A 22603-nucleotide genomic window follows, 5' to 3' on the forward strand; every position below is an offset into this window, starting at 1 on the left:
GCCAAGTGAGGCGACGGATAAAAGGCATTATTTCTAGCGATTTTGATCTACTTTTGTTGACGATGTGGACCGCGGCGAGATTGTCTGAATGTAGTAAAATTGATTTTCCTGACCATTCATGTCCCCAAAGGAGGGCAGCGACAACTATAGGATAAATCTCCCAGAGCGCAGAAGAATCGCGCAGGTGCGCAGCGGAGCGGACGAATTGCTTCGGCCAGGCAGAGGCGAACCAGCGTCCGCCGTAATAGCCGCCGAAACCAGAGGAAGGCGCAGCATCAGTGAACAGCTGAACATCAGAAGGGCTGGAAGCTGCGTCGGCATAGAAAAAGGAGATCCCGTTCCAGTGGCGGAGGAGAGAGAGCCAGAATCGGAGCTCCGACGTGCAGTATTCGTCGAGCGTGACGAAATGGTGGAGGGATCGGACAGAAGAAGATAAGCGAAGGAGATGGGAAATGAAAGAACGACCCTGAGGTATGATTTGGGTAGCATAATTAAAGTGGCTGAGCAGGGACAGAAGCTGCTGTTTAGTACGGGTGGGAAAACTGAGAAAGTCGGAGATGAAAGAAGTGACGCGATTAAGCTTTTCCTGAGGAAGAGAAGCTTGGAAGGAAGCGGAGTCGAGAATGATCCCGAGGAACTCCAGAGACGTGGCGGGACCCACGGTCTTCTCCTCCAAAATCGGGACTCCGAGACGAGTGAAAGTGCTGGTCACGGCGTCAAGGCCCCGCAAGGGGGGCGAGGAAGGTGAGTCAACGATGAGAAAATCATCCAGGAGGTGGAGCACGAACGGGAGCCTGTGTTTATTCAGCAAGATCCAGCACAGCGCCTCAGCGAAGGAATCAAAAAGCTTTGGGCTGCTTTTGCACCCAAAAGCAAGGCGAACGGAAAAGTAAAACTGATCGTCCCAGCGGACTCCAAAAAGGTGCCAAGAGTCAGGATGGAGGGGTAGGATTTTAAAAGCTGAGATGATGTCGGCCTTCGACAGCCAAGCACCTCTGCCGGCCAACTTGATGGCTTCGATGGCACAATCCACGGTCGCGTTACGGAGAGAAAATTCAGAACTAGGTATGAGGCTGTTGATGGACGGGTCCGAAGAGCCATGCGGAGCCGAGAGATCAATTATGATCCTCTTCTTGCCAGAGGATTGATGCGAAATACAGAAAAAGGGGGCGTTGAGAAAGGACCGATAATGAAACCACTGGAGAGCTCCTGTTGCAGAAGGGAAGACACGACATCGGGCTCGGCCAGAGCGGAAAGGAGGTTAGGACAGGTGAGAGAAGAGCTCGGCGAGGCGACGAGACCGGGGTAGAAGCCAAATAGAAAGCCGTCCAGGAGGCTGCAAACGAAGGAGGTGTCAGGGTGAGCAGACAGGTCAGCGGCGAGAGCCGGTACGTTGACCGGGGTGGAGAGGAACCGCAATAGTCAGCTCCGGCCGAACTTGGGGGGACGCGTTGGGCAGCAGGAGAGAGCGTGCGCCAAACCGCATCGAGAGCAAACGTGCAGCCTTCGACAGGAGGAAGCAAAACAACCCAAACGGTTGAAATTGTTGCAAACCATCTGCCCGTCGAGAAAGACGATAGGGCGGCCGAAGCTGTCGCGGGCGCCCGAAGAGGACGGGCGCACGGGAGCGGCTCGCGCCGAGGAATGTTGGACAGGGCCGGAGGGGCGGTGGAGGCTGCCTGGGAACAAACAGAAGCAGGGTGAGAGGGGCCGCCACACGCGGAGCAGGAGAGGGAGCTACGTCCCGCGAAAACGTGGCAATAAAGTTCCAGGTCTGGGGCGCCCCAGAATGTAGCAAGGTTCCACTGTGTAAGACGAGCTGCGGCGTGGGCTGAGAAGAGGCGGTGATATTCGTAGAAACCAGAGCCTCCGAAACGGATAGCCATATCCAAAATCAAGGACAGATAGTCGTCCAATTCCTGGCGACGTGGAAAAGCCGAACAGATGACATCCCTGAAGATGGAGAAGGCAAAGGCGAATTCGGCTGCAGAGAGGATTTTGGAGACGCGGGGGCCTGGTTGATGCAAGGTAAGCGAGATGTCGCCGGTGTCGATGACACGGGGAGCAGAAGAAGTGGAGGGGAGAAGTAGGGAGGAAAGATCGACGTCCGCACCTTGAAGAATGCGGTTCCGCAGAGAGGAGGAGACCAGGGGAGGGTTGAACATCCGTGCGTTGGCCGGGGGGGCAACAGGCGGTGCCGTAGACAGGGAGAATGAAGAGCACGGAGCTCCGGTGAAGGGCGCGGCGAGTGCTGCAGACTGGGGGGGACAGGGATAGAAGTGGAGGGGAGAGGCTGGACTGGCATGGAGTGAGAGAATGAGAAAGGCTGGCTGGAAAACACTGGTTGGGGAACGGCAGAAGCGAAGCAAAGGGGAGGGACGAAGGATGAGTGAGGGAAGGGGTTGGACGACTGAGGGAGGGGGTGGGACGGCTGAGGGAGGGGGGGTTGGACGATTAAGGGAGGGGGTTGGACAATCGAGGGAGGGGGTTGGACGATTGAGGGAGGGGGTTGGACGAATGGAGGAAGCGGGGGGGAAGGAGAGAGACGAGAGAAAACAGCCGGGATCGGCAATGAAGGAGAGAAGGAGGCAGAGGAGAAGGGGAGGGGTTCGGGGCCCGGAGGAGGAGGCGCTGAGGCCGAAGCAGGTGGAGAGGAGCCGTGGCGAAGAGTTGAGCGGGTGACGTCATCGGACCGCGACGCCAGTGCGGATCCTGCGCGCTGTTTTCCACCCAACGAGGAGAGATAGAGCGAAAAAAGTTCCGCTTTGGGAGCAGAACGGGGGAAAGGGACGCCGCGGTCCTTCAAAACCCGCTGTAACTTAACAACAGTCCAATCGGACATGCGAGGAGGCTGGGATTTACCAGAAGAGAGGGGCTCGGCCGGGGAAGGAGGTGCGGGGCCATCATGCAGCTTTGCCATCAAGCTGCCGGCGTCAGAGGGAGCAAAATTGGCCCTGCTCCCTCTGGGTGGGTAGATGGCGCTCTCTCCCCACATCACTCCTACGGGGATGTCTGCAGCACAGGGCGTCTGTGAGCTGATGTACTGGAGCCGAGCCGCTGCGCTTTCCTCCAAGCGCGCTGGCTGCTCGGTAATGCTGCATCAGCAGCAGCTCGAAAAGAAGCGGTGGCTGACTTCACATGTATCGGAGGAAGCATGTGCTAGTCTTCACCCTCCTGGTGTGTTGAGGTATCACTAGTGATAGGGGGAGTCCTAATGAATGGGTTGGGTAATCGGCCGTGTAAATTGGGGAGAAAATGGGAAAAAATTAGAAATAAAATTATAAAAAAAAAAAAAAAAAAATTTTTTTGGGCCAAATTTTTTTCAAAATTTTTTTTGGGTCCCAAAATTTTTCGAAGTATTTTTGGGTCGAAATTATTTTGGGTTCCAAATTTTTTCAAAGTTTTTTTGGGTCAAATTTTTTTAAAACAAAAATTTTTTCAAAGTTTGTTTGGATCCCAAAATGTTTTGAAGTTTTTTAGGTCCCAAAATTTTTCGAAGTGTTTTTGGGTCAAAATTTTTTCGAATATCAAAATTTTTCAAAGTTTTTTTAGGTCAAATTTTTTTTTTGTTTTGTTTTTTTGGGTCCCAAAATTTTTCAAAGATTTTATCGGGTCTCAATTTTTTTTGGTTTCATGGGTCAATATTTATTGGGTCCCAAAATTTTTCAAAGTTTTTTTGGGTCCCAAAATTTTTCAAAGTTTTTTTGGGTCCCAAAATTTTTCAAAGTTTTTTTGTGTCAAAATTTTTTCGAAGTTTTTTTGGGTCAAAATTATTTTTGGTTCCAAATTTTTTCGAAGTTTTTTTGTGTCAAAATTTTTTCGGGTCTAAAAATTTTTCGAAATTATTGTGTCAAAATTTTTTGAAGTTTTTTTGGGTCAAACTTTTTTTGGGTCCAAAATTTTTAGAAGATATTTTGAGGTGAAAATTACTTTAGGTCAAATTTTTTTTGTGTCCCAAAATTTTTCGAAGATATTTTGAGGTCAAAATTATTTTAGGTCAAAATTTTTTTGGGTCCCGAAATTTTTCGAAGATTTTTTTGGGATCCGAAATTTTTTGAAGTTTTTTTGTGTCAATTTTTTTTTTTTTTTTTTTTTTCGGGTCTCAACAATTTTTTGGTCTTAAAATTTTTCAAAGTGTTTTTGGGTCTCAAATTTTTTTGAAGTTTTTTTGGGTCAAACTTTTTTGGGCCCAAAATTTTTCAAAGTTATTTTGGGTCCCAAACTTTTTCGAAGATATTTTGAAGTCAAAGTGATTTTAGGTCAAAATTTTTTTGGGTCCCAAAATTTGTTTATGTTTTTTTGTGTCAAAATTTTTTCGGGTCTAAAAATTTTTCTAACTAATTTTATGTCAAAATTTTTTGGGTCGCAAAATTTTTCAACGTTTTTTTGGGTCCCAAAAATGTTCAAAGTTTTTTTGGGTTCCGAAATTTTTCGATGTTTTTTTGTGTCAAAACTTTTTCAGGTCCAAACTTTTTCTGGGTCCCAAAATTTTTCGAAGTTTTTTTCTCTGGAAAAAAGCCATCAATCATCTAAAACGTTTTTAATCTCATCAATACAGATTGGCCTTTTACACCCATGACTGGCTGTTCTGGAGTAGCTGGTGGTCATACTGTTTTGTCTCAGATGCCTCAGATTTTGCCTGAGAACAAGTTCTGGTCTTCTGAAAGGATAGGGTTCTTCACCTGTGTGATAGCAAAAATCACACCCATACAGCCCATTGAATTGTTCAGTGTTCAGGTATTATTGGTTTAAGTGCAAAAACTTCTGTTGTCTATTCTGAGTTTTTTTGTGTCAACATTTTTTGGGTCTAAATATTTTTGGGCCCAAAATTTTTCAAAGTTTTTTTGGGTCCCAAAATTTTTCAAAGTTTTTTTGGGTCCCAAAAAATTTCGAAGATATTTTGAGGTCAAAGTTATTTTAGGTAAAAAAATTTTTGGGTCCCAAAATTTTTCGAAGATTTTTTTGGGATCCGAAATTTTTCGATGTTTTTTGTTTCAAAATTTTTTCGGATCTAAAAATTTTTCGAACAAATTTTGTGTCAAAATTTTTCAACGTTTTTTTGGGTTCCAAAATTTTTCTAATTTTTTTTCGGGTCTCAACATTTTTTTGGTCTTAAAATTTTTCAAAGTTTTTTAGGTCCCAAAATTTTTAGAAGTTTTTTTGGGTCAAACTTTTTTTGGGCCTAAAATTTTTCAAAGTTATTTTGAGGTCAAAATTATTTTAGGTCAAAATTTTTTTGGGTTCCAAAATTTTTCGAAGAATTTTTTGGGATCCGAAATTTTTCGATGTTTTTTTGTGTCAAAATATTTTTTCGGGTCTAAAAATTTTTCGAAGTAATTTTGTGTCAAAATTTTTTGAAGTTTTTTTGGGTCAAACTTTTTTTGGGTCCAAAATTTTTAGAAGATATTTTGAGGTGAAAATTACTTTAGGTCAAATTTTTTTTGTGTCCCAAAATTTTTCGAAGATATTTTGAGGTCAAAATTATTTTAGGTCAAAATTTTTTTGGGTCCCGAAATTTTTCGAAGATTTTTTTGGGATCCGAAATTTTTTGAAGTTTTTTTGTGTCAAAATTTTTTTTTTTTAATTTTTTCGGGTCTCAACAATTTTTTGGTCTTAAAATTTTTCAAAGTGTTTTTGGGTCTCAAATTTTTTTGAAGTTTTTTTGGGTCAAACTTTTTTGGGCCCAAAATTTTTCAAAGTTATTTTGGGTCCCAAACTTTTTCGAAGATATTTTGAAGTCAAAGTGATTTTAGGTCAAAATTTTTTTGGGTCCCAAAATTTGTTTATGTTTTTTTGTGTCAAAATTTTTTCGGGTCTAAAAATTTTTCTAACTAATTTTTTCATTAGGTGGCAAAATTATTCAACGTTTTTTTGGGTCCCAAAAATTTTCAAAGTTTTTTTGGGTTCCGAAATTTTTCGATGTTTTTTTGTGTCAAAACTTTTTCAGGTCCAAACTTTTTCTGGGTCCCAAAATTTTTCGAAGTTTTTTTCTCTGGAAAAAAGCCATCAATCATCTAAAACGTTTTTAATCTCATCAATACAGATTGGCCTTTTACACCCATGACTGGCTGTTCTGGAGTAGCTGGTGGTCATACTGTTTTGTCTCAAATGCCTCAGATTTTGCCTGAGAACAAGTTCTGGTCTTCTGAAAGGATAGGGTTCTTCACCTGTGTGATAGCAAAAATCACACCCATACAGCCCATTGAATTGTTCAGTGTTCAGGTATTATTGGTTTAAGTGCAAAAACTTCTGTTGTCTATTCTGAGTTTTTTTGTGTCAACATTTTTTGGGTCTAAATATTTTTGGGCCCAAAATTTTTCAAAGTTTTTTTGGGTCCCAAAATTTTTCTAAGTTTTTTTGGGTCCCAAAAATTTTCGAAGATATTTTGAGGTCAAAGTTATTTTAGATAAAAAATTTTTTGGGTCCCAAAATTTTTCGAAGATTTTTTTGGGATCCGAAATTTTTCGATGTTTTTTGTTTCAAAATTTTTTCGGATCTAAAAATTTTTCGAACAAATTTTGTGTCAAAATGTTTCAACGTTTTTTTGGGTCCCAAAATTTTTCTAAATTTTTTTCGGGTCTCAACATTTTTTTGGTCTTAAAATTTTTCAAAGTTTTTTGGGTCCCAAAATTTTTAGAAGGTTTTTTGGGTCAAACTTTTTTTGGGCCTAAACATTTTCAAAGTTATTTTGAGGTCAAAATTATTTTAGGTCAAAATTTTTTTGGGTCCCAAAATTTTTCGAAGAATTTTTTGGGATCCGAAATTTTTCGATGTTTTTTTGTGTCAAAATATTTTTTCGGGTCTAAAATTTTTTCGAAGTAATTTTGTGTCAAAATTTTTTGAAGTTTTTTTGGGTCAAACTTTTTTGGGCCGAAAATTTTTCGAAGATATTTTGGGTCCCAAAATTTGTCAAAGATATTTTGAGGTCAAAATTATTTTAGGTCAAATTTTTTTTGGGTCCCAAAAATTTTCGAAGATATTTTGAGGTCAAAGTTATTTAAGTCAAAAAATTTTTGGGTCCCAAAATTTTTCGAAGATTTTTTTGGGATCCGAAATTTTTCGATGTTTTTTGTTTCAAAATTTTTTCGGATCTAAAAAGTTTTCGAACAAATTTTGTGTCAAAATTTTTCAACGTTTTTTGGGTCCCAAAATTTTTAGAAGTTTTTTGGGTCAAACTTTTTTTGGGCCTAAACATTTTCAAAGTTATTTTGAGGTCAAAATTATTTTAGGTCAAAATTTTTTTGGGTCCCAAAATTTTTCGAAGAATTTTTTGGGATCCGAAATTTTTCGATGTTTTTTTGTGTCAAAATATTTTTTCGGGTCTAAAATTTTTTCGAAATAATTTTGTGTCAAAATTTTTTGAAGTTTTTTTGGGTCAAACTTTTTTGGGCCGAAAATTTTTCGAAGATATTTTGGGTCCCAAAATTTGTCAAAGATATTTTGAGGTCAAAATTATTTTAGGTCAAATTTTTTTTGGGTCCCAAAAATTTTCGAAGATATTTTGAGGTCAAAGTTATTTAAGTCAAAAAATTTTTGGGTCCCAAAATTTTTCGAAGATTTTTTTGGGATCCGAAATTTTTCGATGTTTTTTGTTTCAAAATTTTTTCGGATCTAAAAATTTTTTGAACAAATTTTGTGTCAAAATTTTTCAACGTTTTTTTGGGTTCCAAAATTTTTCTAAATTTTTTTCGGGTCTCAACATTTTTTTGGTCTCAAAATTTTTCAAAGTTTTTTGGGTCCCAAAATTTTTTGAAGTTTTTTTGGGTCAAACTTTTTTTGGGCCTAAAATTTTTCAAAGTTATTTTGAGGTCAAAATTATTTTAGGTCAAAATTTTTTTGGGTCCCAAAATTTTTCCAAGAATTTTTTGGGATCCGAAATTTTTCGATGTTTTGTGTCAAAATATTTTTTCGGGTCTAAAAATTTTTCGAAGTAATTTTGTGTCAAAATTTTTTGAAGTTTTTTTGGGTCAAACTTTTTTGGGCCGAAAATTTTTCGAAGATATTTTGGGTCCCAAAATTTTTCAAAGATATTTTGAGGTCAAAGTTATTTTAGGTCAAAAATTTTTTGGGTCCCAAAATTTTTCAAAGATTTTTTTGGGATCCGAAATTTTTTGAAGTTTTTTTGGGTTCCGAAATTTTTCTATGTTTTTTTTGTGTCAAAATTTTTTTTGGGTCCCAAAATATTTCGATGTTTTTTTGGGTAAAAAATTTTTTCAAGTTTTTTTGGGACAATTTTTTTTTAAATCTGAGAGAAGCTGAGATAGGACATCTTTGATATCATTGTTTGCATTCTTTATGCACTTTTCTCCCCTTTTATATAGACTTTTACACCTAAGAATGTCTTTACAATCTGGACAGGCACATGTGTAGTTCCACTGAAGTACTTTACAAGAGTGCCACTTAATAACTCAGAAGAAAAGGTGGAAGTTGCACACAAAGGACCCCATTTCCTATTGCTAACTGCAATTTGTGTCAGCAGGTGTACATTAAAAGACACTTTTGCAGAGTCATACAGCACCTCAAACTGGATAACAAGTTTCCTAAAAGCCATATCCGCTGCATTAACAACCTCTGTTGTCTATTCTGAGTTTTTTTGTATCAACATTTTTTGGACCCAAAATTTTTCAAAGTTTTTTTGGGTCCCAAAATGTTTCAAAGTTTTTTTGGGTCAAAATTATTTTGGGTCCTAAATTTTTTCGAAATTTATTTGGGTCAAAATGTTTTTGAGCCAAAATTTTTTCAAAGTTTTTTTTGGGTGCCAATATTTTTCGAAGTTGTTTTGGGTCAAAATTGTTTAGGGTCCTAAATTTTTTCGAAATTTATTTGGGTCAAAATATTTTTGAGCCAAAGTTTTTTCTAAGTTTTATTGGGTCCCAAAATTTTTATAGATTTGAGCTCCTCTGTCCCTCCTAACAGCGATAAACTGCTTCAAGTGTTGTTTTGAACTGAAAACATCTTTTTCGATCAGAAATGAGTTTTTACGAAGGAAAACACATTTTAGCTGTGTAAAATGCACCACCATCGTGTAATAAACTTTTCTTAGTTGTTTTGGTTCACCTGTGTGTTGAATGTAGTAAAGTGTGTTTTCAGACGGTTTAAGCTGAGAAAATTCGTTTGCGTACAGTTTTGAACTGAAAACATCTTTTTCGTTCAGAAATGAGTTTTTACGAAGGAAAACACGCTTTAGCTGTGTAAAATGCACTAACATCGTTTCTGAAGTGGTTAGGTTCACCCGTGTGTTAAATGTAGTAAAGTGTATTTCCAGACGGTTTAAGCTGAGAAAAGCCGTTTGCATATAGTTTTGAGCTCCTCTCTCACTCCTAACAGCGATAAACTGCTTCAAGTGTTGTTTTGGACTGAAAACATCTTTTTCGATCAGAAATTAGTTTTTACGAAGGAAAACACGCTTTAGCTGTGTAAAATGCACTAACATCGTTTCTGAAGTGGTTAGGTTCACCCGTGTGTTAAATGTAGTAAAGTGTGTTTTCAGACGGTTTAAGCTGAGAAAAGCCGTTTGCGTATAGTTTTGAGCTCCTCTCTTACTCCTAACAGCGATAAACTGCTTCAAGTGTTGTTTTGAACTGAAAACAACTTTTTCGATCAGAAATGAGTTTTTACGAAGAAAAACACATTTTAGCTGTGTAAAATGCACTTACCATCGTGTAATAAACTTTTCTTAGTTGTTTTGGTTCACCTGTGAGTTAAATGTAGTAAAGTGTGTTTTCAGACGGTTTAAGCTGAGAAAATTCGTTTGCATATAGTTTTGAACTGAAAACATCTTTTTCGTTCAGAAATGAGCTTTTACGAAGGAAAACACATTTTAGCTGTGTAAAATGCTCTACCATCGTGTAATAAACTTTTCTTAGTTGTTTTGGTTCACCTGTGTGTTGAATGTAGTAAAGAGTGTTTTCAGACGGTTTAAGCTGAGAAAAGCCGTTTGCGTATAGATTTGAGCTCCTCTCTCACTCCTAACAGCGATAAACTGCTTCAAGTGTTGTTTTGAACTGAAAACATCTTTTTCGATCAGAAATGAGTTTTTACGAAGGAAAACACATTTTAGCTGTGTAAAATGCACTACAGTCGTGTAATAAACTTTTCTTAGTTGTTTTGGTTCACCTGTGTGTTAAATGTAGTAAAGTGTGTTTTCAGACAGTTTAAGCTGAGAAAATTCGTTTACGTACAGTTTTGAACTGAAAACATCTTTTTCGTTCAGAAATGAGTTTTTACGAAGGAAAACACATTTTAGCTGTGTAAAATGCACTACCATCGTGTAATAAACTTTTCTTAGTTGTTTTGGTTCACCTGTGTGTTGAATGTAGTAAAGTGTGTTTTCAGACGGTTTAAGCTGAGAAAAGCCGTTTGCGTATAGATTTGAGCTCCTCTCTCACTCCTAACAGCGATAAACTGCTTCAAGTGTTATTTTGAACTGAAAACATCTTTATCGATCAGAAATGAGTTTTTACGAAGAAAAACACGTTTTAGCTGTGTAAATTGCACTAACATCGTTTCTGAAGTGGTTAGGTAAAATGCACTACCATCGTGTAATAAACTTTTCTTAGTTGTTTTGGTTCACCTGTGTGTTAAATGTAGTAAAGTGTGTTTTCAGACGGTTTAAACTGAGAAAATTCGTTTGCGTATAGTTTTGAACTGAAAACATCTTTTTCGATCAGAAATGAGTTTTTACGAAGGAAAACACATTTTAGCTGTGTAAAATGCATTACCGTCGTGTAATAAACTTTTCTTAGTTGTTTTGGTTCACCTGTGTGTTGAATGTAGTAAAGTGTGTTTTTCAGACGGTTTAAGCTGAGAAAAGCCGTTTGCGTATAGATTTGAGCTCCTCTCTCACTCCTAACAGCGATAAACTGCTTCAAGTGTTCTTTTGAACTGAAAACATCTTTATCGATCAGAAATGAGTTTTTACGAAGAAAAACACGTTTTAGCTGTGTAAATTGCACTAACATCGTTTCTGAAGTGGTTAGGTAAAATGCACTACCATCGTGTAATAAACTTTTCTTAGTTGTTTTGGTTCACCTGTGTGTTGAATGTAGTACAGTGTGTTTTCAGACGGTTTAAGCTGAGAAAAGCCGTTTGCGTATAGTTTTGAGCTCCTCTCTCACTCCTAACAGCGATAAACTGCTGTTTTGAACTGAAAACATCTTTTTCGATCAGAAATGAGTTTTTACGAAGAAAAACACGTTTTAGAGCTGTGTAAAATGCACTAACATCGTTTCTGAAGTGGTTAGGTTCACCCGTGTGTTAAATGTAGTAAAGTGTGTTTTCAGACGGTTTAAGCTGAGAAAAGCCGTTTGCGTATAGTTTTGAGCTCCTCTCTCACTCCTAACAGCGATAAACTGCTTCAAGTGTTGTTTTGAACTGAAAACATCTTTATCGATCAGAAATGAGTTTTTACGAAGAAAAACATGTTTTAGCTGTGTAAAATGCACTACCATCGTGTAATAAACTTTTCTTAGTTGTTTTGGTTCACCCGTGTGTTAAATGTAGTAAAGTGTGTTTTCAGACGGTTTAAGCTGAGAAAAGCCGTTTGCGTATAGATTTGAGCTCCTCTCTCACTCCTAACAGCGATAAACTGCTTCAAGTGTTGTTTTGAACTGAAAACATCTTTTTCGATCAGAAATGAGTTTTTACGAAGAAAAACACGTTTTAGCGGTGTAAAATGCACTAACATCGTTTCTGAAGTGGTTAGGTTCACCCGTGTGTTAAATGTAGTAAAGTGTGTTTTCAGACGGTTTATGCTGAGAAAAGCCGTTTGCGTATAGTTTTGAGCTCCTCTCTCACTCCTAACAGCGATAAACTGCTTCAAGTGTTGTTTTGAACTGAAAACATCTTTTTCGATCAGAAATGAGTTTTTACGAAGGAAAACACATTTTAGCTGTGTAAAATGCACTACCGTCGTGTAATAAACTTTTCTTAGTTGTTTTGGTTCACCTGTGTGTTAAATGTAGTAAAGTGTGTTTTCAGACAGTTTAAGCTGAGAAAATTCGTTTACGTACAGTTTTGAACTGAAAACATCTTTTTCGTTCAGAAATGAGTTTTTACGAAGGAAAACACATTTTAGCTGTGTAAAATGCACTACCATCGTGTAATAAACTTTTCTTAGTTGTTTTGGTTCACCTGTGTGTTGAATGTAGTAAAGTGTGTTTTCAGACGGTTTAAGCTGAGAAAAGCCGTTTGCGTATAGATTTGAGCTCCTCTCTCACTCCTAACAGCGATAAACTGCTTCAAGTGTTCTTTTGAACTGAAAACATCTTTATCGATCAGAAATGAGTTTTTACGAAGAAAAACACGTTTTAGCTGTGTAAATTGCACTAACATCGTTTCTGAAGTGGTTAGGTAAAATGCACTACCATCGTGTAATAAACTTTTCTTAGTTGTTTTGGTTCACCTGTGTGTTGAATGTAGTAAAGTGTGTTTTCAGACGGTTTAAGCTGAGAAAAGCCGTTTGCGTATAGTTTTGAGCTCCTCTCTCACTCCTAACAGCGATAAACTGCTGTTTTGAACTGAAAACATCTTTTTCGATCAGAAATGAGTTTTTACGAAGAAAAACACGTTTTAGAGCTGTGTAAAATGCACTAACATCGTTTCTGAAGTGGTTAGGTTCACCCGTGTGTTCAATGAGGTAAAGTGTGTTTTCAGACGGTTTAAGCTGAGAAAAGCCGTTTGCGTATAGTTTTGAGCTCCTCTCTCACTCCTAACAGCGATAAACTGCTTCAAGTGTTGTTTTGAACTGAAAACATCTTTTTCGATCAGAAATGAGTTTTTACGAAGGAAAACACATTTTAGCTGTGTAAAATGCACTACCATGGTGTCATAAACTTTTCTTAGTTGTTTTGGTTCACCTGTGTGTTAAATGTAGTAAAGTATGTTTTCAGACAGTTTAAGCTGAGAAAATTAATTTACGTACAGCGAACTGAAAACATCTTTTTCGTTCAGAAATGAGTTTTTACGAAGGAAAACACATTTTAGCTGTGTAAAATGCACTACCATCGTGTAATAAACTTTTCTTAGTTGTTTTGGTTCACCTGTGTGTTGAATGTAGTAAAGTGTGTTTTCAGACGGTTTAATCTGAGAAAAGCCGTTTGCGTATAGTTTTGAGCTCCTCTCTCACTCCTAACAGCGATAAACTGCTTCAAGTGTTGTTTTGAACTGAAAACATCTTTATCGATCAGAAATGAGTTTTTACGAAGAAAAACATGTTTTAGCTGTGTAAAATGCACTACCATCGTGTAATAAACTTTTCTTAGTTGTTTTGGTTCACCTGTGTGTTGAATGTAGTAAAGTGTGTTTTCAGACGGTTTAAGCTGAGAAAAGCCGTTTGCGTATAGTTTTGAGCTCCTCTCTCACTCCTAACAGCGATAAACTGCTTCAAGTGTTGTTTTGAACTGAAAACATCTTTTTCGATCAGAAATGAGTTTTTACGAAGAAAAACACGTTTTAGCTGTGTAAAATGCACTAACATCGTTTCTGAAGTGGTTAGGTTCACCCGTGTGTTAAATGTAGTAAAGTGTGTTTTCAGACGGTTTATGCTGAGAAAAGGCGTTTGCGTATAGTTTTGAGCTCCTCTCTCACTCCTAACAGCGATAAACTGCTTCAAGTGTTGTTTTGAACTGAAAACATCTTTTTCGATCAGAAATGAGTTTTTACGAAGGAAAACACATTTTAGCTGTGTAAAATGCACTACCGTCGTGTAATAAACTTTTCTTAGTTGTTTTGGTTCACCTGTGTGTTAAATGTAGTAAAGTGTGTTTTCAGACAGTTTAAGCTGAGAAAATTCGTTTACGTACAGTTTTGAACTGAAAACATCTTTTTCGTTCAGAAATGAGTTTTTACGAAGAAAAACACGTTTTAGCTGTGTAAAATGCACTAACATCGTTTCTGAAGTGGTTAGGTAAAATGCAGAACACTGATCAATTCAATTGGTGTGATTTTTGCTATCACATAGGTGAACACCAGAATTTGTTCTCAGACAAAATCTGAGGCATCTGAGGCAAAACAGTATGACCAAAAAATTTGGACCCGAAAAAGTTTTGACACAAAAAAACATCGAAAAATTTCGGAACCCAAAAAAACGTTGAAAAATTTTAGGACCCAAAAAAACGTTGAAAAATTTTGCGACCTAAAAAATTTTGACATAAAATTAGTTAGAAAAATTTTTAGACCCGAAAAAATGTTGACACAAAAAAACATCAAAAAATTTTGGGACCTAAAAAAATTTTGACCTAAAATAACTTTGACTTCAATTCGAAAAAGTTTGGGACCCAAAATAACTTTGAAAAATTTTGGGCCCAAAAAAGTTTGACCCAAAAAAACTTCAAAAAATTTTGAGACCCAAAAACACTTTTAAAAATTTTAAGACCAAAAAAATGTTGAGACCCGAAAAAATGTAAAAAAAATTTGGGACACAAAAAAACTTTGAAAAATTTTAGACCTGAAAAAATTTTGACACAAAAAAACTTCAAAAAATTTCGGAACCCAAAAAAATCTTCGAAAAATATTGACCAAAAATAATTTTGACCTCAAAATATCTTCGAAAAATTATTGGCTCAAAAAAAAATTTGACCTAAAATAATTTTGACCTCAAAATATCTTCGAAAAATCTTGGGACCCAAAAAAACTTTGAAAAATTTTGGGACCCAAAAAAACTTTGAAAAATTTTGGGACCCAAAAAAACTTTGAAAAATTTTGACCAAAAATAATTTTGACCTCAAAATATCTTCAAAAAATTATTGGCTCAAAAAAAAATTTGACCTAAAATAATTTTGACCTCAAAATATCTTCGAAAAATCTTGGGACCAAAAAAAACTTCGAAAAATTTTGGGACCCTAAAAAACTTTGAAAAATTTTGGGACCCAAAAAAACTTTGAAAAATTTTGGGACCCAACAAAACTTTGAAAAAATTTGGGATCCAACAAAACTTTTAAAATTTTTGGACCCAAAAAATTTTGACACAAAAATTCTCAGAATAGACAACAGAGGTTTTTGCACTAATACCAATAATACCCGAACACTGAACAATTCAATGGGCTGTGTGGGTGTGATTTTTTCTATCACAGAGGTGAAGGACTCAATCCTTTCAGTAGACCAGAACTTGTTCTCAGGCAAAATCTGAGGCATCTGAGACAAAACAGTATGACCACCAGCTACTCCAGATCAGCCAGTTATGAGTGAAAAAGGCCAATCTGTATTGATTAGATTAAAACGTTTTGGATGATTGATGGCTTTTTTTCCAGAGTACCAACATAGTGTTTGTCTTGATGTGTCTTGACAGTCAGTGATTATATGGCTGGATTCACCAAATCACAGCAAAAAGTTGTATATGTTGTATAAAGTTGGCCAAAAATTGCTCGCAGTCCAGCCTCCTGTAGAGTTCACCAGAACACCACAATCATTACATGATTGTAAATTTAGAGTGGAGGTAATTTCTTCTTTTCTTTTCATTGCAACTTCTAAAGGGGTTTCTAATGAAGAAGTTCTATAATCATTTCTTTCTTTTAGTTTTTGCTATGCACATGCTTCTTAAAGAAAATGTGAAACTATTAACATTACATACTTTCATATTTTCTTGAAGAAGCATGTGCATAGCAAAAACTATTCCAGTACTACAAAAAAGATTCCGGTACTTCTTAATTGGAACACCATTTAGAAGTGGCAATGAATAGAAAAGAAGAACTGACCTCTACTCTGAAGCTTTCCAGAATGTACAATCATGTAATAATCGTAGTGTTCTGGTAAACTCTACAAAAATGTCTTTTTTTCTACCTATATATCACTTTTTGCTGTGATTTGGTGAATCCAGTCATATAATCACAGACTGTCGAGACAAACACTTTGTTGGTACTCTGGAAAAAAGCCATCAATCATCCAAAACGTTTTTATTTTCATCAATACAGATTGGCCTTTTACACTCATGACTGGCTGATCTGGAGTAGCTGGTGGTCATACTGTTTTGTCTCAGATGCCTCAGATTTTGCCTGAGAAGAAGTTCTGGTCTTCTGAAAGGATTTGGGTCCCAACATTTTTTTTTTTTAATTTTGGGTCAAAATTTTTTGGGTCTCAAAATTTTTCGAAGATTTTTTGAGGTCAAATTTTTTTGAGTCCCAAAATTTTCCGAAGATTTTTTAAGGTCAAATTTTTTTTGGGTCCCAAAATTTGTTGAAGATTTTTTTGGGTCCCAAAATTTTTCAAAGTTTTTTTGGGTCCCAAAATTTTTCAAAGTTTTTTTGGGTCAAAAAATTTTCGGGTTTCAAAATTTTTCAAAGTTATTTTGGGTCCCAAAATTTTACGGTCCCAAAATTTTCAAGTTTGTTTGGGTCAAAATGTTTTTGGGTCCCAAAATTTTTCAATGTTTTTTTGGGTCCCAAAATTTTTCAAAGTTTTTTTGGGTACCAAAATTTTTCAACGTTTTTTCGGGTCCCAAAATTTTTCAAAGTTTTTTTGGGTACCAAAATTTTTAGGGTCCCAAAATTTTCAAGTTTTTTTGGGTCAAAATGTTTTTGGGCCCAACATTTTTCAAAGGTTTTTTCAAAGTATTTTTGGGTCAAATTTTTTTCGGATCTCAAAATTTTTCACATTTTTTTTTGGTCAAATTTTTTTTTGTTTGTTTTTTTGGGTCCCAAATTTTTTCAAAGTTTTTTTGGGTCCCAAAATTTTTCAACGTTTTTTTGGGTCCCAAAATTTTTTCGAATTTTTTTTGGGTCAAAATTATTTTGGGTCCTACATTTTTTCGAAATTTATTTGGGTCAAAATGTTTTTGGGCCAAAATTTTTTCAAAGTTTTTTTGGGTCCCAAAATTTTTCAAAGTTTTTTTGGGTCAAAGTTTTTTGAAGTTTATTTGGGTCAAAATTATTTTTGGTTCCAAATTTTTTCGAAGTTTTTTTGGGTCAAATTTTTTTTAAAACAAAAATTGTTCAGTTTGTTTGGGTCCCAAAAGTTTTTGAAGTTTTTTTGGGTCAAAATTTTTTTGGGTCCCAAAATTTTTCAAAGTTTTTTTGGGTCCCAAAATTTTTCAAAGTTTTTTTGGGTCAAAAAATTTTCGGGTTTCAAAATTTTTCAAAGTTATTTTGGGTCCCAAAATTTTACGGTCCCAAAATTTTCAAGTTTGTTTGGGTCAAAATGTTTTGGGTCCCAAAATTTTTCAATGTTTTTTTGGGTCCCAAAATTTTTCAAAGTTTTTTTGGGTACCAAAATTTTTCAACGTTTTTTCGGGTCCCAAAATTTTTCAAAGTTTTTTTGTGTACCAAAATTTTTAGGGTCCCAAAATTTTCAAGTTTTTTTGGGTCAAAATGTTTTTGGGCCCAACATTTTTCAAAGGTTTTTTCAAAGTATTTTTGGGTCAAATTTTTTTCGGATCTCAAAATTTTTCACATTTTTTTTTGGTCAAAATTTTTTTTGTTTGTTTTTTTGGGTCCCAAATTTTTTCAAAGTTTTTTTGGGTCCCAAAATTTTTCAACGTTTTTTTGGGTCCCAAAATTTTTTCGAATTTTTTTTGGGTCAAAATTATTTTGGGTCCTACATTTTTTCGAAATTTATTTGGGTCAAAATGTTTTTGGGCCAAAATTTTTTCAAAGTTTTTTTGGGTCCCAAAATTTTTCAAAGTTTTTTTGGGTCAAAGTTTTTTGAAGTTTATTTGGGTCAAAATTATTTTTGGTTCCAAATTTTTTCGAAGTTTTTTTGGGTCAAATTTTTTTTAAAACAAAAATTGTTCAGTTTGTTTGGGTCCCAAAAGTTTTTGAAGTTTTTTTGGGTCAAAATTTTTTTGGGTCCCAAAATTTTTCGAAGTTTTTTTGGGTCAAAATTTTTTGGGTCCCAAAATTTTTCAAAGTTTGTTTGCATCCCAAAATTTTTTTAAGTTTTTTAGGTCCCAAAATTTTTCGAAGTGTTTTTGGGTCAAAAATTTTTCGGATATCAAAATTTTTAAAAGTTTTTTAGGTCAAAATTGTTTTTTTTTTTGTTTTTTTGTGTCCCAAAATTTTTCAAAGATTTTATCGGGTCTCAAAATTTTTTGGTTTCATGGGTCAATATTTTTTGGGTCCCAAAATTTTTCAAAGTTTTTTTGGGTCCCAAAATTTTTCAAAGTTTTTTTGGGTCCCAAAATTTTTCAAAGTTTTTTTGGGTCCCAAAATTTTTCAAAGTTTTTTTGGGTCAAAATTTTTTCGAAGTTTTTTTGGGTCAAAATTATTTTGGGTCCTAAATTTTTTCGAAATTTATTTGGGTCAAAATGTTTTTGGGCCAAAATTTTTTCAAAGTTTTTTTTGGGTCCCAATATTTTTCGAAGTTTTTTTGGGTCAAAATTGTTTAGGGTCCTAAATTTTTTCGAAATTTATTTGGGTCAAAATTATTTTTGGTTCCAAATTTTTTCGAAGTTTTTTGGGGTCAAATTTTTTTTAAAACAAAAATTGTTCAGTTTGTTTGGGTCCCAAAAGCTTGGGCCAAATTTTTTCAAAGTGTTTTTTGGGTCCCAAAATTATTCAAAGTTTTTTTGGGTCAAAATTATTTTGGGTCCCAAAATTTTTCGAAGTTTTTTTGGGTCCCAAAATTTTTCAACGTTTTTTTGGGTCAAAGTTTTTTGAAGTTTATTTGGGTCAAAATTATTTTTGGTTCCAAAATTTTTCAAAGTTTTTTAGGGTCCCAAAATTTTTCAACGTTTTTTTGGGTCAAAGTTTTTTGAAGTTTATTTGGGTCAAAATTATTTTTGGTTCCAAATTTTTTCGAAGTTTTTTTGGGTCAAATTTTTTTTAAAACAAAAATTGTTCAGTTTGTTTGGGTCCCAAAAGTTTGGGCCAAATTTTTTCAAAGTGTTTTTTGGGTCCCAAAATTATTCAAAGTTTTTTTGGGTCAAAATTATTTTGGGTCCCAAAATTATTCAAAGTTTTTTTGGGTCCCAAAATTTTTCAACGTTTTTTTGGGTCAAAGTTTTTTGAAGTTTATTTGGGTCAAAATTATTTTTGTGTCCCAAAATTTTTCAAAGATTTTATCGGGTCTCAAAATTTTTTGGTTTCATGGGTCAATATTTTTTGGGTCCCAAAATTTTTCAAAGTTTTTTTGGGTCCCAAAATTTTTCAAAGTTTTTTTGGGTCAAAATTTTTTCGAAGTTTTTTTGGGTCAAAATTATTTTGGGTCCTAAATTTTTTCGAAATTTATTTGGGTCAAAATGTTTTTGGGCCAAAATTTTTTCAAAGTTTTTTTTGGGTCCCAATATTTTTCGAAGTTTTTTTGGGTCAAAATTGTTTAGGGTCCTACATTTTTTCGAAATTTATTTGGGTCAAAATTATTTTTGGTTCCAAATTTTTTCGAAGTTTTTTTGGGTCAAATTTTTTTTAAAACAAAAATTGTTCAGTTTGTTTGGGTCCCAAAAGTTTGGGCCAAATTTTTTTCAAAGTGTTTTTTGGGTCCCAAAATTATTCAAAGTTTTTTTGGGTCAAAATTATTTTGGGTCCCAAAATTTTTCGAAGTTTTTTTGGGTCAAAATTTTTTGGGTCCCAAAATTTTTCAAAGATTTTTTCGGATCGCAAAATTTTTCAGTTTCATGCGTCAAAATGTTTTGGGTCCCAAAATTTTCCAAAGTTTTATTTCGGTCAAATTTTTTTAATTGCTGTTCTAAAGCTGAGAGAAGAGATCTTTGATATCATTGTTTGCATTCTTTATGCACTTTTCTCCCCGTTTAGACTTTTTCACCTAAGAATGACAATCTGGACAGGCACATGTGTAGTTCCATCTTATATATGTACAATAGACTTGTTTCTGTTTTGCAACCTGTTGTTGCATCCGAGTGGTAATATACAGGAAACAACTGTAATGCTCGCACTTTGTTACTGGAGGATCATTAAAGGCTTTCAGTGGCTAGGTTGTGCGATACAGGCACTCTGTTTAGAAGCAGTGCCAAAGACCCTTACCCATTCAGATATTCAGATTTGGTAGTGATTCACAGTTTTTTTGGGTCCCAAATATTTTCGAAGATTGTTTTGGGTCCCAAAATTTTTCGAAATTTTTTTGGTCAAAATTTTTGTTGCTCCCAAAACTTTTCAAAGTTTTTTTGGGTCTCAAAATTTTTCGAAATTTTTTCGGGAATCAAAATTTTTTTGTGCACATAATTTTTCTAAGTTTTTTGAGTCGCAAAATTTTTCTACGTTTTTTTGGGTCAAAATTTTTTGGGTCTCAAAATTTTTCAAAGATTTTTTGCTAAGTGCGGACCACGCCTTATAGAAGTAGAAAAGGAGGAAGAAAAAAGGGGAGGGAACTCGGGGAAATTTGGGCTGGAGTTCTGAACACGCAGTTCAGAACTCCAGCCCAAATTTCCCCGAGTTCCCTCCCCTTTTTTCTTCCTCCTTTTCTGAAGAAGCGTGCAGTTATATCCCCAAAATGTGGAGCTTATAATGAAGCTAGTTTGAGATGAGCCTGTCTCAAATCGTCTGGTTTGGAACGGATGTATAAGTGGTACGCCTGAGAAGACCACCGTCCGAGAAGCTTGATGACGTGCTCGGGGATTCCTTGTCTGGAGGCGTTGGATGCTGCACCGATGCGGAATGAGTGGGCGGAGAATTGGTCTGGTGAGTAACCGTTGACTGAAAGGATGCGGCGGAAATGTGTGTGGAACCAGTGCCTTGTGATAATACTACCAGATTCCGTAGTGAACAGAGGATCTGAAGGTGATGCTTGTGAGTCAAGTTTAAACAGATGGAGGATCGTGGTTTTGCCAAGTTGGTCAGTTTTGCTTCGCTTGATTTTAAAGGTGAGAGTATCCGAGTCCAGGATGCTGAGATCTGATATGAGGGGGTATGAAAAGGAGTTGTGGGAGATTTTAAGTGAAGTGAATTCTGAGCATCTGAGGAATCCGAAGTATGCCAGGAGAAATAGCGATTGGAGCGTGGAGGATGTTGTCGGAGGGTAAAAGCCTGAACGGAGGGTTTGAATGCAACGATGGAGGATTTCTGGTGAGATGGGAGCTCGTTCGTGTGAGGATGGAGTTTCTGATTTTTTGATTCCTTTCAGGAGGAGGGAAATTTGAGGGTGATTAGAGGAAGGGTGTGGTAAGCCAGTAATTAGTTTAGTGAAAAAATTGATAGCTGCCAGATGGACTCGGAGTGATGAGGAACGGGCTGAATGTTGAGTGTGAATGAAAGTAATATAAGCTGCTATTACGGATGGATGATGAGAAGGGAAAGATATATTATGTGTGGAGTGGAAATTTTTGTATGCTTTCCAGCTTGACCAGTAAGTAGAGAGTGTCTGTGCGGAAACGGCTGAAAGGATGGTTTGTTGTGCTTGGAGGATTAGTTCGTTCAGACGGGGGTTAGGTGTAGTGTAGTTAGTGAAAATGGAGGTACCGGCGTTGGGTTGCAGTCTGCATGCGGAGCCAAGGATCTGAATTTCTGGAATTGAAAGCGAGAAAGAGAGTCAGCAATACAGTTGGATAAACCTGGGATGTGGACAGCTTTAATTATAAACTGATGCTTTATGGAGTGCCAAGTGAGGCGACGGATAAAAGGCATTATTTCTAGCGATTTTGATCTACTTTTGTTGACGATGTGGACCGCGGCGAGATTGTCTGAATGTAGTAAAATTGATTTTCCTGACCATTCATGTCCCCAAAGGAGGGCAGCGACAACTATAGGATAAATCTCCCAGAGCGCAGAAGAATCGCGCAGGTGCGCAGCGGAGCGGACGAATTGCTTCGGCCAGGCAGAGGCGAACCAGCGTCCGCCGTAATAGCCGCCGAAACCAGAGGAAGGCGCAGCATCAGTGAACAGCTGAACATCAGAAGGGCTGGAAGCTGCGTCGGCATAGAAAAAGGAGATCCCGTTCCAGTGGCGGAGGAGAGAGAGCCAGAATCGGAGCTCCGACGTGCAGTATTCGTCGAGCGTGACGAAATGGTGGAGGGATCGGACAGAAGAAGATAAGCGAAGGAGATGGGAAATGAAAGAACGACCCTGAGGTATGATTTGGGTAGCATAATTAAAGTGGCTGAGCAGGGACAGAAGCTGCTGTTTAGTACGGGTGGGAAAACTGAGAAAGTCGGAGATGAAAGAAGTGACGCGATTAAGCTTTTCCTGAGGAAGAGAAGCTTGGAAGGAAGCGGAGTCGAGAATGATCCCGAGGAACTCCAGAGACGTGGCGGGACCCACGGTCTTCTCCTCCAAAATCGGGACTCCGAGACGAGTGAAAGTGCTGGTCACGGCGTCAAGGCCCCGCAAGGGGGGCGAGGAAGGTGAGTCAACGACGAGAAAATCATCCAGGAGGTGGAGCACGAACGGGAGCCTGTGTTTATTCAGCAAGATCCAGCACAGCGCCTCAGCGAAGGAATCAAAAAGCTTTGGGCTGCTTTTGCACCCAAAAGCAAGGCGAACGGAAAAGTAAAACTGATCGTCCCAGCGGACTCCAAAAAGGTGCCAAGAGTCAGGATGGAGGGGTAGGATTTTAAAAGCTGAGATGATGTCGGCCTTCGACAGCCAAGCACCTCTGCCGGCCAACTTGATGGCTTCGATGGCACAATCCACGGTCGCGTTACGGAGAGAAAATTCAGAACTAGGTATGAGGCTGTTGATGGACGGGTCCGAAGAGCCATGCGGAGCCGAGAGATCAATTATGA

Source organism: Astyanax mexicanus, chromosome 2, assembly GCF_023375975.1.
Source record: "Astyanax mexicanus isolate ESR-SI-001 chromosome 2, AstMex3_surface, whole genome shotgun sequence".
NCBI classification, from domain to species: domain Eukaryota; kingdom Metazoa; phylum Chordata; class Actinopteri; order Characiformes; family Acestrorhamphidae; genus Astyanax; species Astyanax mexicanus.